Below are 18,160 nucleotides of genomic sequence, written 5' to 3' on the forward strand. Positions count from 1 at the left end.
AATGTCACTCCAATGCATTTTGCCAATGCAGGTGCGTTCTCGACTGCTGAGATGCGTTTGCAACAGATACTGGGGAATCTGGTGTAACCAACAACATTTGTTGTGTGGATGCACAATTGAACTCTAAAGAGTGTCAAAGACACTCTAATGAATTCCAGTGAATATGTGTCATTGATTTTAACATGAAGTATGTATCAAGGACAGGGATGTATCAGCAGAGCCAGTACACTACTGGGGAGCATCACTGAGGATAAAAGTTATAGTAGCACTAATAATAATAACAACCATAATTATATTTTATATTATAATAAAATGAGTAATGCTCTGACACGCTTCAACCCTAATACAAACTTTAAACTCTAGCTTCATTAAACTTTTTTTTGTAGAACTACTAACCTCAGTCCTCTTATAAGGTTTTACCAGAGGTGAAACTCAGGGATTTGTGACTGCATTAGGCATAAGGGGGTAATTTCGGTCTGTACTAGAAGTTCAGAGGGCAATAAATCTTCACTGCTAAGATAGATAAGCAAATGCTTCTACTGCAAGATGGAGGTCTGTGACTAGACATCTTGAGCCCTGATTTCAGCCCTTCTATACTAGAAACCTCACAGCTTCGTTTTCCTAATCAGCCCCCCTAATGGGGCCCCCTAGATGGATTTATCAACAGGTAGAGTCATTTAGAGACAACATGTCATCCACTTGTTTGCCACTGTCTGAACATGGTTTAAATGCTCTTGCTTGTGAATTAGGTTCAATATGATCAGAACTTCATGAAGGGGACATTTTCTCCCTGAAACATTGGGACCTTAATCTGCCAATACACTGTTTTATTTTTATTTTTTTCGTTCAACCTGCAGCCCGAACGAAAAAAATTGAACAGATTTCTCCATCAGTTCACATATTGTATGGCCACCTTTACTCTCTTACTGCCGTAGCAAGAGGATCAGCTCCATTCTTGGAAGAAAGAGGGGTGTTGTTCTTGTGCTGCTTCATACTGGCTTATTTTATATGGCTCTAGGTGATTTCTGGGTGTTTTTAGGTTGTGGATGTTTTTTACCTCACCATGATATACCTTGCACTATATACATAGTCTGTGTTCAGATGTGTATGTCATTGTAGTCTTATATCCCCCTCCCCCATCTGCTGATAATATTGTCCCCCTCTACTTGCATGTGCAGGTTCTGAGCAGTTTTACTCTCTCATTGTAAATGCACCCCGAGTGAGGAGTAGGAATCTGTTTCTTACTCAGCGCTGTGTCTACTTTTGGCATTTTGCCCCGAGGTCTGTAAATTCTGCTAAACTGGGACTTCCTCAATGGTGCACACTGTGGTTAGATGACCTTTCCAAGCGGCAAACAAAGAGGCTGAAATATTATTTATTTCACAGATAGCAATTAGGCCCCAAATTGGGTGTCTTGTCCTCAGGAGAATCATCGTGAATTCTCTGATTTTATCCTCGCTGCTCTTTTCAGGAAGTTGAGGGTGTGATGTCAAGGATTCAGCGTGTGGAATTGTGTGTTATATGTGTTACTCTGTGTTACAATGACAAAACTTTATCAAGAAACCTTTTTACTACAAGTACATTATGATGATGGGATTAAAGTGACATTAAACTCAGTATTTAAATCTTAAAAATAAATTCAAGTACCTTAAAGGAGAACTATGAGGGGGTTGCTTTTCACTCATCCTCATAGTTCTAGCTGACCTGTGACAATGAGACTGTCACAGGTCGGCTCAGTAGATCGGGAAGTGAGCGAACACATACCGGCATTAGCTCACTTCTCGATCCTGTCACAGCTCTCTGCCATGACAGGGGAGGGGCTGGATTCCCCCCTCCCCGCTCCGATCCTCCAGCGCTGACTGGCGGAAAGGACGGGGGAGGGGGCGTGTACAGCTGGCTCTGCCTCTAGATAGGGAGAGCCGGCTGTCACTCACACAGCCAGGCGGATCCAGACATAATTGTCGGGATCCGCTTCAGTTGCGGCGTTTCAGTATACCGCGAGCTGTAGCTCGCGGTATACTGAGCTTAGGGTGACGGGAGGACGCTAGTTTGTGTCCTCCCGTTACCCTAAGGCCTTCTTCACACCAAATGCAAAGCAGATCCGCTCAGGTTTCTGCACACGCAGTGCAGTGGGTTGTGTCGCGTTTTTGATGAGTTCCGGGCCGTTTTTGGTTAAAAAAAAAAAAAGTATTTATTTTATTTAGCATGGGCTTTCAGTGCGTTCCAGGCATTTGCATGCATTTTTGATGCATTTGCAGATCCAGAGCAGATCCAGAGCAGGTAAAATAGGGCCTGCTGCAGTTTTTTCACCTGCTCTAGACCTGCTCCGGAACTGCAAGCTGCGATGTGAACTGGAGCAAAAAATACCATTGGAATACATTGGACGCAGTTTTGATCCGGTCTGCACCTGCTCTGCTCTGCACCTGCTCCGCGCTTGGTGTGAACAAGCCCTAACAAAAACTATGGGGAAAAGCCCTAACCCCATAGTTCTCCTTTAACGATTGCCAAAAATGTATCTTATTTCTGTATCACTCAGCTATAGATCCTCAAATCATCTCCGAATTGGTGCTGACACTGTCCTTCCTTCTGGAGGGTGGCTACTTTTGTTCCCCATGGTCCTTGTGTGTGTTGTTAAGTAGACCTCACTCCAAGCTCACTCCCATGATGGACTACAATCTCATGTTTAGTTTACTAATTTGTATTGAGATTGTAGTCCATCACAAGAGTACTTTACAACACACACAGGGACCATGGGGAACACAAGTAGTCACCCTGCAGAAGGAAGGACAGTGTCGGCACCAATTCAGAGAGGATTTGAGGATCTACAGCCGAGTGATACACAAATAAGATACATTTTTGTTAATAGTTTTGGTACTTGAATGCATTATCATTGAAATATCTATTATAAACTGTCTTTTTAAAGGTATCGATTAGGTCACTTCTCCGGTAAAATGCCTCAGCGATTCTGCAGCTTTAATAATTTTATTCTTCTGAATCCGAGCATCGGCATTTGAGTATTATGATTTTCAGGTTTCTTATGTACATACAGAGCATCTCCATGGCAACCCTTTCTCGTCTCTGGCCTTTAGAAAAATATGCCAACTTTTTTATTTTCATTATTTTTTTCCTTATCTGATTTTATATATTATAAAGAAAAAATCCCCAAGTTTATTAAAATGTATATTACTTAACCCGTTCTTCCCTGAGAAAGCATGGTTTGTCTCCAGGAAAAGTCTCTGTTCTGGAATTTAGTGAAGCAATTTATTACTGACCCCAAACTGCTACTTCCTTATGCATTGTGATGTCGCAGGGACACAGTTTGTCTCTTGACCTTTGCAGAAGATATTTGACATTTATAATTTTTTGATGTATAACAATATGGGGGGAATTGATCAAAACTGGAGCAGACAAAATCTGGAGCAGCTGTGCATGGCAACCAATCAGCATCTCTCTTCAGTTTGCTCAGTTAAGATTTGAAAATGAGAGAAGCCGATTGGTTGCAATGCAAATCTGCTCCACATTTTGTCTGCTCCAGTTTTTTAAATTCCCCCCATAGTGCTCTGTTAGCTGCCTAAAGGAAAAATACCTGTGGCACTGCTGTATTACAGGGCAGGAAATGAGCTATGTGTAAAAAAAAGTATCTTCCTCATACTGTATCGACTACATTTTTTACCTCTCTGGCTTTAATAACCTTACAAAGTTATTCCTAAATTCTGTGAAATCTTTATATATATATATATATACTATCTGTAACGAGCCCCTTGCTCGCTCGGTTCCACTCTCCCGGCACTCCTCTGCTACTATTGGATCAGATGTCAGAGTGGTGAAGAGGAGTCACTGACAGTCCTTACAACTGGGAGCTAGATGTCTGCTTCCTATTAACAGCCAACAGTACCTTCTGTTTGTAATTGGACGTTAATGGTTTCCATAGGAATAACCACAACAGTAACAGATTTATTTCATATTTAATTAAAAAAATATTACTGCTAAATTAAAGTCTATCACATGAGGAATGGTGGCAGATTGACTTTAGTTTGAAATAAACAGAAACAATAAAACAATACAGTAATCACTTTTGCCAAATAATTAGCAGTGGAAACTTGACAGCTCTACATATAAACCTAATAACCCTGGCAGGGTTATTCACTTGATGGAGAAGAGTTTGGAGAAGGCAGGAGAAGGGAACAATCTAGGACAACATAGCGGATTTGGAAAGTGAGCTGAATTGGAGAATTTTTCCAAATCGGCTATGTTGTCCTAGATTGTTCACTTCTCCTGCCTTCTCCAAACTCTTCACTCTTTAATGAATAACCCTGTTGGTTTTTGAAGATGGGAGGGGTAAATATGCAGACACACCCAGAACAATTTGTTAGGGCTGCAACAACTGATTGATGATAATCGATAATAATATTGTCAACGATTCTCATTATGGATTAGACCATATGGACACAGACCCCTGCAGCCAGTGCCCAGGGGTGAGCAGAGCTCGCTGAGCCGATGCCACTGCATCAGCTCTGCTTACCCCGCCCTTCACCCCGCTAGGAGCCCTCTGCATGCTGCGGTCGGTGTCCCTGCTGATCCCCGCTGCTCTCCCCCACCTATATTGGCAAAGGCAGCGGGGATCGGAGGGGACACAGACCACTGCAGCCAGCACCAAGAGGGAAGGAGAGTCCACTGCCAGCCTGTGACTCGGTATTCCCCCGTGCCCCCCTCCCCTGCCATGGAGTTTTTAAATCCCTAAGGCTGGGTTCACACCTGAGCGTATTTTTTCTGCACGTTTTTTAGCACGTTTTTCCGGCTGCATTACCAATGCTGGCCACTGGGAGGAAGCATAGGCCTTCTACCAAGCAGACTTGGTTATCTGAAGTTTGTAAACTATTTTAGGGTTGTATGCAAATATACACTACTCGTAATACATTGTGTAAAGCAGCCATGGTGAATATAGGGCGTCAATTGGTAGCTGAATATCCTTCTTGCTTTGCATGAGAACGTTTGCGTTTGAAAGAACCATCCCTTTTATGTCTAACATCCAACCAGCCTTCTCATTATGACATATTGGACTGGGCAGATCAAAGTAACAATCTGATTAGTTGCTGTGACCAAAAGACAGGTACGTTTTCCCAGATGCTCTTTATTGGATTTTCTGTATGTGTCTGTGTATGGATGATAAATATGTAAGTATATATTTATATGGACCAGTATTGGGATTTGTAGAAACCTTATATACGGCGCACATCTCCTCTATAATTATATGGACATTCCTAACATCCTTTTTCATCATCACCTGTAATATTACCTAGAATCCTTTGCACACTATGATCCATCTTTACATACCTACATCTCTCTCACAAAAAATGGGAAACAAATGCTTTGGCAAAGAGTTTTTGTAATAAGTGTGAAATGATATCTGCTGATAGACATCAGGTGTGCTGACAATTATTTTCTATTATTACATCTCCAGCTAATTATCATTCAGAAGGTGCTGAGCTCATCCAGCGGTGCTGACATTGCAGAACAGTGGCTGAGTTTTGCTGGCGGCACCTCATCTCCCCCGTTTACACTGTCTGCTCTGGAGCCCTATAAATTCACTTCCCAGATGGCTGGCAGAATTGCTGTCATCATTCGGTAGGAGGTCGTGGAGAATTTACAGTGGTCACCGAGAGGCTAAGTCATTATTGTGCTGCAGAAAATCTAAAGTGTCATATTTATAGGAGTCGGAATAATTTCCATCCATCCAGGGATTATCCCTTTTAATCTAGAAAGTCGTCGCTCTCTGTGTGGCTGCACTTTAAACAAATCACAGCCAGAAGCTGGATGGATGACTCTCTGTAGTCCTATAAAGAGCGGGCAGTGCGCGGGGCACTTGGCAGTTCTGAAATTGATGGCCGGTTCAATTGATCGCCATGTTTTCCTCCTCTTAAGCTAAAACTTACGACCGTCATCTTCTGTTTCTGTGTAAACATATTTGTGGTCTACGGAATGCACTTTTCCCCACTGGTTAGGAATTTCTAAGAATTTACCATCCCAACCGTCTAGGTGGTTGTAGAGGACACTGCTGTTAAAGGGGCTCTACAGGAAAAGTATTATGCTGAATGGGACAGTTGACCATTAAAGCAGGACTTCCTGCAATATATATCCTGGCATCTGGATACAATAAGATTTTTAAAAATGTTGGATAGAGTTGGGAATCCCGTCGGGTTTTTTTTTACCATCTGTGCCCTGATTGAGAGATTTTCCTTCACTTTTTGTCCCGTAGACACCGCAGTAAGTCAGAGGAAATCTCTTCCAAGTGAGCTAAATCCCCTCCTAGACAATGGTCACTGGAATATGTGTCCCGTTTGGAAGATTTCTTCTCTATTCATGTTCTAGTGGCTCAAAATGTTGGATTTTTGCTCGCTTTCATTCCTGTTGACAGTACAAATAGGTAGGGTGACTCTCCCTAGTGGGAAAAAAGAGAGTATTAAAACCCGACAGGAGTTCTAACTCTTCCCTGCTCTATCCAAAACTAAAAAAAAGTTTTGGCTTTAGATGCTCTTTCAGTATAAGACATCTCTGGGCATCTATGAGAAGATAAGAAATTGGTCATTTATGTCCAAACTAAAAATAAAATTAGGTCCTTTTTTTCCCTCACTGTTTTCTCTTTTGTGAGGACTTCCTCTCTCCATAGACGGATGTGTTGTTCCTTTTCCTCTTTGGGCGGCAGAAATTGACATGTTCACAGTGTGTTTCCTGGCACTCTGTGAGAGGTTAATTGGTACATAATTCCTGGAGCTTTCTCCTCATCCTATTGTTGCTCTCTAACTGATTTTTCCTTGTTGGTGTTTCAGGAAACGATTGCCATAGAGTAACACCGCCTGGGACAGGAGTTCACCTAGTAAGCAGGTTACGTGTAATAATCTGCATACACCAAACCCTTCCCTTCTCCACTCCGGCATTTGTGTGTTTTCACCCTCAGGTCCTTTTCTCTTTGCCACATCCCCTTCAGTGTCCCTCTTCAGCACAGATCTATTTCTCTCCTCTACATAATCTTCTGTGTCAGTCAACATTCCGGATTCCCTTTTGTCCTCTACATCCCTTTTTGTGTCAGTCTAGACTCTGGATCCCCTTCTCCACATCTTCTTCTGTGTCATTCTTTAGCCCAAATTGGCATCCCTACTCTCATATTCTTCTGTGTCAGCCTTAACCCTTGCAGTAAGTACTATCCTTGTCACACTCCTTACCGATATGTCCCTTGTAGTGGTGGGTGCTCGCAGTGACTGCGGATGGCGCCCGCGAATGTCAGCAACATTGTAGAAATGTCACCAGCACACCAGTCCTTTTATGATTGCAAAAGCTTAATTTATTGAAGTTTTTTGTCATATGACCAAACAAGCGTTTTCGGGACCGCACAGGGTCCCTTCATCAGCCATTACGTCAATGCTAAAGCCTGATGAAGGGACCCTGTTCGGTCCCGAAAACGCTTGTTTGGTCATATGACAAAAAACTTAAATAAATTAAGCTTTTGCTATCTTAAAAGGACTGGTGTGCTGGTGACATTTTTACAATTTTGCAGCCTTTACCCTGGATCCCTTCTGTCCTGCACATCCCCTTTTTTGCCAGTCTTCACCCTGGATCCCCTTCTCCACATTTCCTCCTGTATCATTCTTTAACCCAAACTGGCATCTCTACTCTCATCTTCTGTGTCAGCCTTTACCCTGGATCCCTTCTGTCCTGCACATGCCTTTGTTTGTCATTCTTCAGCCAAGATTCCTTCTCTCCTCAATATCCCCCTTTCTGTCAATCTTCAGCCCATATCTTCTTTCCTTCTCCAGATCCCCTTTTGCGTCAGTCTTCAGCCCAGCTCTGCTTCCCTGCTTCACATCCCCTTGTGTATCAATCTTCAGCTAAAAGTGGCTTCCCTCTTCCACATCCCTTTCTGTGTCACTGTTCATTATGGATTGCCTTTACTGTTTAAATTTTTTGCCAGTCCTAAATTCTCCACAACCCCTTCTGTGTCAGTCTTTAGCCTACATGAACTTCCCTCTTCCACATTCTCTCCAGAATTCAGCCCAGTTCCCTTTCCCTCCTCCACATCTGATTTTCTTTCAGTCTTCAGCCCAGGTTCCCTTTTCTCTGTCACATCCCCTTCTGTGTCAGTCTTCCACCCTGTTACCTTCTCTCTTCCACATCTCCAATCTCTTAAGTAGAATATAATCATGAATATTTGCTCTCTGAATTTGTCTGTGCTGTTTTACAGCCAGGAAACAAATCGAACAGCAGGTCTCAGTCTTGGCAGTTGTTGGAGACTTTCCAGATTCTTTGCAGCTACCTGTAGATGTCTAAGAGTCCCCAAGACTTTACTTGGCTCAATATTACTTTATTGCTTGGTAGAGCGTAGGTAATGCTCCTGAACTAAGGGAATATTTAACCCAGCAAGGATTGATCTGTATCCTTCCTCCAGCTGTTCCTCTCCTTCCAAGTAAATAATAATCATTAAATATAACCCGCATTTCCCATGTTGTGTTTGCTGTGTCTGGATGCTCTAAATATTTATATAATATCCACCTGCTTTTCCCCAGTATGGAGTGTGACAATCATTTCTGCATGTGATGATTCTCATTTTCATTCTGCTTTATTCATGGAACTGGCCTGACTACTCTTTGCCTCTGTAGCGTAGCAGACACTATCCCTCCAGGTTTTTATGGGCCAGCCCCAGCTGTCTATTTCTGATGCAACTGGGCATCCTCTTCAGGGAAGTCAAAATCACCTTCCATTGCTCTTCTCACTGTGAAGTACAGGGCTGTATTCTGAATGCTTTCCATCCCACTTTCCTCATGCTATCACAGGTCCAGTGACCCTGGTAAGAAAGGCAAGATGAGGACAGAGATGTTGACCAACTGGAAAATAGCAATTCTTGTCCAAAACTTTGTCTCACACAAATGGACCACAAAACCGCAGCTGCAGGACCTCATCTGCTCTTCAGTTTATCTCTTCTTTTTTACCATGAACAGGACTTTGAGGTAGCTAAATGCCATCCTAGAATCCACAAACCTGCAAGGAAATATTGCATGTAAATATAATTCCTTCTGCAGTATAGGGTATGGATAGTACACCCGTACAAGCGGAGGGGAAGAACCGTTCACTGAGTGGTAAGTATAGCAGGGGGGTTGCACATTTGATCAGGTAATTCCATTTGACCAAATTCTTTGGGGAAGTAAACTTACTCTTTAATGCAGATTGTGCGTGTTAGAGTGCACTGCTGCCCTACTACCACAATGTGGCACACAGTGAAATGGGGGCAGCGCACACACACACACATGCACAATCTCCATTTGCATATAAGATGTATGTTTTTTTTCCTCTTAACTTTATTGCTATCACACAGTGACTACCAAACCCCTGTGTGATAGCCTTTGGAGGTGACAGGCTCTCTTTATAGAGCCTGCCCTCCAATACAGAAGATTGAGCACAGCATTGTGTTCGATCTCCTGAGCACCTGAAACAGGAAGCTAACAGATTACTACAAAATGTACAAAATGGCAGAAGAAAAACACCTGCTCGGTGCCCAAAACTGCATGTCCCGAGCGTCGGGTTATAGGAATTCCGCACCCCTGACTGAATGCGCTGGCACTCCTAGCTATTTCAATATTCAAACCCATGCACAATTAGTCTCTTGGAAGCATTTTCAGGTGGGAGGATGAATTACCAGCAAGAGTAAGCAGGGCTTTCAGAATGCTTCTGGGCGGGACTGTATAATCTTCTGCATTGTTTTCTGGAGAATGTTAGTGGTTTCTTGTTTCCTGGGAGTCTATTAATGATGCCTTAAGTAAGACTTGTAGTAGGACAATCCACACTGTGCCATTCCACATCCAGCCTCACCCAGCTCTTCCAGGAATCTCTCCTCCAATAAAGAGAGAAGCCCAGAATAGCCTCAGATTTGGTTTCTCTGCAATAAAAAAAAAAGCTTTTTAGTCCCCATCACAGGAGGGTTAAGAATTATGATGCAGCAAAACTGCTAATTGCTCGATTGGAAGCCGAAAACCATATTGCAATTAAGCCAAATGGAGTAGAAGTGGAAAGATTGCACAGAAGGAGATAAAAATCTGCTTATCGAATGATAAATATTGATGTATCTGGCAGATTTTGGGTGCTTTACTGTTAGAGGTATAGAAATAATTACTCACTGCTGCATAGGTGCTGAACCCTTTTTGTGTGAGCACTAGGGATGCTCCGATACCACTTTTTTAAGACCGAGTATGAGTACTGATACTTTTTCCCAAGTACTCGATACCAATTACCGATACTTTTTCTTAAAGGGACAGGTCACATTTTTTCTAAAGCGATACAAATTCATGATTTTAGGTCAGTTTCTTAATATTATGAAGAACATGAAATTAATATTTATCACGCCACAGAACACTGTATAGTGTGGCGCAGCTATATCCAATTCTGCATACCTGGCTTTATATTATAAGAACTTTATAATATAAAGCCAGGTATGCAGAATTGGATATAGCTGTGCCACACTATACAATAATACACTGTTTTGTGCTCATCTATTTTCCCCACTATGGGGATACAAGCCTTGGTTAGCAATGGCATGATAAATATTCCGTTAATTTCATTATTCAATGTCTTTTTTTTTTATATGATACATTTTAAAATTAAAGATGTCAATTGGTTGTAGTTCTCAGTTGTGTAGTGCTGTGTGCACCATGAAGGAGAGGACACCACAAGCCACTGATTGCCCTGTAAGTGAGGCTTATTACTTACATAGCTTGGATGATAATGGGTTAATGATTGCTGAGACTGTAATTAATAATATATCTTCAGGGGCAGTACAGTGGAGTGGAAGGGGTTTTCAAGGGTTGAATTTGTCTTTTTGCAGTAATTTTGTCTTTTTCCCTCCATATAACAGTGAAATTAAACAAACGCATAGATGAGACATTTCAGTATTATTGCACATTGGTCAATGACAATCAAAAGAATAAAGGAATACAATGCAAATTACAGGTACAGAAATATTCACAATAGATATTCATTGAACCTAAAGCCATCAGCCTGTGTGCTGTTCATAGACTAGTGGATTGGGAAATGCACCTAATTATGACCCAAAAACCAATTATTCCCTAGATGTCAGGAGGCATAAATTGCTGTATATGTTTAGTGCTGCTGCCAAGCTTGAAGCCAGGGCAGGTCTGAGGGATAGGTAGAAGAGGCAGCTTCCTTGGGTGCCTAAGCAGGAGGTAGCATTGAAAAGGACAGGACCTGCAACCTATGCTGCTGAAGTAGTTTACAATTCATGGTGTGTGGAGGCACACTTTGGCCTTTTCTCCTCAAAGGAGAACTATGAGGTGAGTGATTTATACTCATTCTTATAGTTAAAGCCAACGTGTCACACTTTGGCTCTTTAGATCGGGAAGTGAGCGAACACATACCATCGCTCGCTCACTTCCGATCATCTCCCTGCAGAGATTTCCCTCCTCCCCTCTCCGATCCTTCAGCGCTGACGGAGGAGCACAGCTGGCTCTGCCTCTAGATAGGCAGAGCCCGCTGTCAATCAGCCAGCTGGATGGATCTCAACAGTATTGTCGGGATTCGTACCGGCTGCGGAGCTCTCAGTATACAGCGGGAGGGCATATACTAACCTTCTCCTGTGAACCATGGGATAAAAAGGTTACCCAATAGTTCTCTTTTAAGTGTTGAAGGGCCTTGTCTCAGCACTGCTTGAAACAATATTTTTTAGAAAAGAGGGCAATAACAATCCTCAAATAATAATTTACTTAATATATACAGTGTATGTATGTGTGTATCTATCTATCTATCTATCTATCTATCTATCTATCTATCTATCTATCTATCTATCTATCTATCTATCTATCTATCTATCTATCTACCTATCTATCTAGATATCTATCTAGATATCTATATATATATATCTTACGTATATTTTTCTTTTTTTTTCTCTCTTTTTTTTCTCAGTCCTTGGCACAACTCCTTCAAAATATATTTAAAAAAAAGAAGCAATACCCTCTAAATGGAGATCCTAGTGCAGAAAACTTTCCATAAACAAAATACTTACAAATGTTTAGTATTTATTGATCAACATAATATATAAACAAAAAATAACAGACAAACAGAACTATATCAACCACACACCAAACAACAATATATGATCCTGAAATCCACATTACTTAGACATAATTGTATGCTAATAAAAGGTATCTATTGCACATATCTATCCCAGTGTTTTAAAAATAAATGAATTAATAAATATTTGAAACATTTCCCACACTCCTAAAAACATTTTCCCGCACTCAAATCTCTTTATCTTTGTAGGGATGTAGGTGAAATTTAATTAGAGTATAGTCATAATCCTGGTGTTACATGATTGTTATTATGATCAAAAAATAACTTTTTTGTGTGAATTCATCGATGTATTGTTGATAACTTGTTAATCCAGTCTAACACTGATCATCTCGCAAATAAACTCCATGATGGAAATTTCAGGTATATCTTATTCTTTCTTAAGGTGCGGCACATGACTTCTTTTAGGTAAACCTATGCAGCTAAAACACAGTCCATCCAATATATGGGCACATGTGAAATACTTTGTATATAAATGGCAATGTCCATATGTGTGAGCAGGGCTGCCATTAGGGGGGTACCGCCGATAATCCTGTAAGGATCCCGGGCCGTGTCAGGGGCCCGTGAACCTTACAGGAGTATCGGCCGACGGCACTACAGTTAGTGGGGACGGCCGGGGCCCCCGCACACTTCAGATCCTCACCTGAAGTGCGCTGTGCGGGCATCCGGTGTCCCGGGGGGGGTCTCCACTGCATATTAGGCTTTTAATGATGGCCGCCGCGAGTTGCGGGCATCTTCAAACCTGGCAAGTGCCCACAGTACATTTAATATATTGCCGAACCGGCAATATATTAAATGAAAATCATGCTCCAGTGGGGAAGCAGTATGATCTGCGTCTCTTGCTGGTGCAGATCATACTGATCGCTCACTCATGGTGCTGCCGCTGATTGTCAGGGATCGATTAGTATGGTCTGCATCAGCCTGAGCTGCAGATCACACTGATTCTGCACTAGACCACCAGGATAATCCCCAACACTGGACCCAGGGATGCAGCCCTCCTCCTGCAAAACAGGTAAGCAGGAGAGGGGGACGTTTTTTAATTAACTTTATGTTTTTAATAATTGTATGAGAGTGTGTGTTTGTTTTTGTTTTTTTAAAATTAAGTTATGTGTGTGTTTTTTTTAAGGAGTGTGTTTGCTTCATTATGTGTGGGGGTTTTTTTTAACCACTTCCCGCGGGTTCACGTAAATGTACGTCCTCTGGAAGTGATTATACCAAGAACACGGCTTCTCCTGTTCACACCACTTGTAGTGCGATTCCGGCAGGAACGCACAGCATCGCACTACAGCCGACTCACTTTTTTGCCGGGCAGGAGGCGGCGTGGCGGGCCATTGTAGTGAATGGTGCCGTTACCACGGCCTCCGGCCGCACGGGATCGCAGGGCACATTGTGCCTGTGGTCCGGTGTGGTCAAAATGCTGCAAGCACTATTTTAACCGGATTGTATAGGAAAAATAAATCTGTATTATTCAATTTTACTATTTATTCTTTGTCATCTAAGTTCATCACGATTATTCACTTACGTTTGAATGTCATTTATATCTATTAGCCATAGGCTACACTTTATGTTGTTCACATAGTGATACAAACCATCTTTTTCGTTTACTTTTTATGACTGTTTCGAATACACATAATTTATACATTGATATCCACTGATCACTCAACCCAATCTGTGAATATTTACACATATTTTGTTGACTTTATCTCTAGCGCTGTGTTCCAAGTACTCTAACTATTTTAACCGGACTGTAGGCACAATGTCCCCTGCGATCCTGTGCGGGTGATCGCATTGCGGCCGGAGGGCGTGGCAAACTGCGCCATTCACTACAATGGCCCACCACGCACCCCGCTGTCTGGCAAAAAATTGAGCCGGCCGCAATGCGATGCAGTGTGTTCCGGCCGAAATCAGGCTGGAACGCACTGCAAGTGGTGTGAACAGGCCCTTAAACAATAAACAATTACTGTTTAAATGCAAGCGATCCGGCGTCTTTATAGGCGCTGGATCACTTGTATGGTGCAGTGCCGTGTCCCCCTCCGCAGCCGCCAGTGCCGCCGTCAGCTTCCCGGGCTCATCTGTCCCTCATGTGGGGCCTCCCAGGCTCACACCAGGGGCAGATGAGCCCGGCACCAGCGTGGAGGGTCTCCCCCTGACAGATCGGAGGAGAGATCAGCGTCTTCCAGCCGCTGATCTCTCCTCCTATCACTGGACATAGGAAGTGATGTGCACAGTTTCCGGCTCCTAGAGCCAGAAGAAGAAGCTGGTGAAGCAGATCTCTGCTTCATCAACTTCTTTGGAGTCCCTAGGTGACATTAAGGGTCTGAAAGACCCCTGATGTCTCCATAAAGAGGACCTGTCTCATTATATTTGCTATTACATAAGGGACTTGTCAGCCCCCTATGTGATAGCAATAAAGCTGAGTGTAAAAAAAAAAAAAGTTGTAAAAATTAAAGTAACATAAAAAAATAAATGCAAAAATCAGTTCCTAACCACTTGAAGTCCGCGGTGTTACACCCTCTTCCTGGCCAGGCCATTTTTCCAGTATTCATCGCTAAGAGTCGGGGGCACGTCGGGTAAAAAGAACCCAAACATGTTAAGCCTTAAAATTGCGTGTGCGTGCGCAAAACCTAACAAAACTACAATACCCAAAATTGGGCGACGCTTTAAAAACTTTTACCGCTCATCAGTTTAGTGTTATCAGTGATTGATGAATTATTGCTCTCACTTCAACATTTGCAGCGATATGTAACATGTGTAGCGCAATTGTCGATTTCGCGCATCTGACGCGTATTTACATTTATATGTGCGTAAACGTGGGGGTGGGGGACTTAAAGATTTTTGGGGGCTTTTTTACTTTTTTATATGTGACTTATTTTTTTTTTTACTTTTTAACTTTTTTTTTACACTTATTGTTATTGCTATCACATAGGGGGATAACAATCCCCCTATATAATAGCAAAGGCACACTGACAGGTCCTCTTTATGGAGACATTAGGGGTCTCTAAGACCCCTAATGTCACCTGGGAACCCCCAAAGAAGCTGATGAAGCCGAGATCGGCTTCATCAGCTTCTTCTCTCTTGCTATAGCAGCCAGAGGACTGACAGGTGAATGCGGAAGTGATATAATACACATCATTGCCACATTCACACTACGGAGAGAGATGAGCAAGGAGGAAGATGCTGATCTCCCTCCCATCTTGCTCCTGACACCCTTCCGAGCCGGTCCTGGGCCGCAGATGGGATAGCAGATCCCGGGATTGAAGGTGAAGGTCCAGGAGGGGAGGCGGCGGCATTCTAGGCGGGGGAGGGGGGCACGCAGCCACAAGATACAAGCGATTGGCGGCTATAGAGCAGCCGATCGCTTGTATGTCAATCAGCCAGTAACGGCTCCTCAGAATGGACAGTTTTTTTCTGCCCATGCGCGCACTGTGGGGCGCGCACGAGCAGAAAAAAAAAGCCGTCTAATTACGGCAACCCGCCAATGTGAGTTTGCTGTCCGTCCATTTTTTCACAATGGGCGGACGACAAGCAGTTAAGGTCCCCCGCTCCCCACGTCCACGCACATACAACGCACGCATGTTATATATCGTCGCGAGCGTCGGAGTGAGCAATAATTCTAGGCCCATCAATCACTGATAGCCCTAAACTGATAAGCCATAAGAGCATTTAAAGCGTCGCTTTATGGGAAATTTTGGATATTGCAGTTTTTTGCGGTTTCACAGATTCACACAATTTTAAGGCTTGACATGTTTGGTATCTATTTGCCCGGCGTGACCCCAACTTTTATATTTTACCAAAAAATTAGCCATTATATTCTGTTTCTGTGCACTACATTTCATTTTAGTGTATGTTATCCTAAAAAAACTTGATTGCCCACCCGATTGAGGTATACATGTATTCCTTTCCATCCTAATATGTGAATTAATGTGATACCAGTACAATGGAATATGAGCTCCCATGTTGGATCCCACTCAGCCAATGCTATTGTACCCCCCCTTTTCGGTTTATTGCTTTGTAACACAGTTTTGGATATCACATGGCTGTTTTTGATTATCAGTTTAATGCCTATGTAACTGTCATTGTCTAGGCTCTAAACAATAAAAACATTTTTACTTGAAAAAAAACAAAAAATACTTGATTGATAAACATTTGCGCAAATACCGTGCTACATAAAAACTTGCAACTAGTATGTTTTTATTCTACAGGGCCTCTGCTTTCAGAAAATATATAATTGTTTGGGGGGTCTGAAGCTGTTTTTCTAGCCAAAAATTCAGATTTTATCATGTGTGTGCAAATGTAAGAAATTGCTCCGGGCAGCAAGTGGTTAATGAGCACGTGATTTGTGTGTTTTAATGAGTGTATAAATGTTTTGGCAGTGGCAGTGATACTGAACATTTTTTAAACCCGAGCGCCCAAGCTGCAACGCAATACTAAAGTTTTTTTCAATGTTGGCACTTTGAGATAAATAAAATTATTTTGTGTCGCAGTTTGGACACTCGGGTTCAAAAACATTCGCCATCACTATGCTAGTCTGACTGTGGCGCAGGCAAGAGCCCAGAGGTAGCGGGGGAAGGGCTGTATATACAGGGAGGGCAGACCTACTTCCCCTGTGGCTGCACGAGGGCTCGAGGCTGGGGGACCCATTGAGATCTGGTCCCGGGCCCCCCACTGAAAAAATGGTGCCCACATCTGCCCCTTGTGAGAACTTTTTAGTTTTTAAAGTTTATTGGCATTGGTAAGGAAATGTATCCTGTGTAGGGGCAGATTGGGTTCATGTAAATATCTGATTGGTTTTTAGGGCGACTGTTTACTTATATTTTTTTTTAGATTTTATAGCCTGTGTAATCTGATGTTGTGTTATGTTTTATGCATATGTGTTGTGTACTAGTCAGATGATATGGTTTGCTGTGCTGTGTAATAGACGTGTGCGCGGCAAACAAATTTGGTTCAGAAGAAACAAATGAAAATGGAATAACATTTTTATTTGTTTCGTCAAAGGAAACTAATTTTAATGCTGTTTTGGATTCAGAGGAAATGAGCCTCCGAAACCGCACAAAGAAATTGCAGATCGAGTGGCGGCCATATCGACCGCTAGTGTGTTCTGCGCATGCCACCTTTTTGGAGTATATCTTGGTATACACCAAGATGGAGGAACCGGAACATGTGGGCACTGCCATCTTGGTGTATACCGGAGTCCCGCGCATCACTAAGCCCAGAGTCCAATTCATATACTGTTCTGCATTGCTGTATAAATGTATTCCTGGGATTTGTAGTCCCCCCTACAAGCGGTGACATTCTGCATTAGAGTTTAAGCTCCTCTGTACAGAGACTGATGTGACTGTGGGGGGCATTATAGAGTGTAAGCTCCTCTGTACAGAGACTGTGATGTGACTGTGGGGGGCATTATAGAGTGTAAGCTCCTCTGTACAGAGACTGTGATGTGACTGGCTCAGTGTTCTCTGTACAGCAGTGCGGTATATGTCAGAGCTATATAAATGTATAATAATAGTGTGTGACTTTGGGAGGACATTAGAGTATCTGCTCCTCTGTAAGAGACTGATGTGACTGGCTCAGTGTGGCGTCGGTGGGGGGTGGCGGTGCGGCGGTGCGGAGGGGGGAGCCCAGACCTAAAGCTGTGTAAGGGGCCCCAAAATTTCTGATGGCTGCCCTGTGTGTGAGCCATACAACAAGCTTGTAATCACTATATGGAGTCTTTGCCGGCTTTCATTAAATCAACATCCACACACGTGACTAAGCTTTTAGCACATTCTCCAATTTGCAAAGCCAGCTTCAAGACAAAATCTTTACCTGTGAACCAGGCTATTTTCCAATGTTAGGCTCAAACATAGTAGGTATCCAGAGTTTTTCAGTCATGCATGTACTCATGGAGTGTCCATAGGAGAAGTCTCTCACAGGTATACCTCATGTAAGTTGTGAGAAGTGCTGCTAGGGTTGCCACCTTTTCTTCAAGCCAAAACCGAACACGGTATCGCCTCGCGGCATTTTTTTGTAAAGTATACACTATGCATGTATTTTG

The 18,160-nt window shown here is 42.7% G+C and overlaps 1 protein-coding gene across 1 annotated transcript in view; it reads left to right on the forward strand.

Annotated features, from left to right (window-relative positions):
• DAB2IP (DAB2 interacting protein) overlaps positions 1-18,160 on the forward strand; it is a gene marked incomplete at its 3' end in the record, with an annotated part of 219,584 nt that overhangs the window by 46,192 nt on the left and 155,232 nt on the right. The window lies entirely within an intron of this gene.

This window comes from Nanorana parkeri, unplaced genomic scaffold, assembly GCF_000935625.1.
Source record: "Nanorana parkeri isolate BGI_ZX_2015 unplaced genomic scaffold, ASM93562v1 scaffold770, whole genome shotgun sequence".
Classification (NCBI taxonomy): Eukaryota; Metazoa; Chordata; class Amphibia; order Anura; family Dicroglossidae; genus Nanorana; species Nanorana parkeri.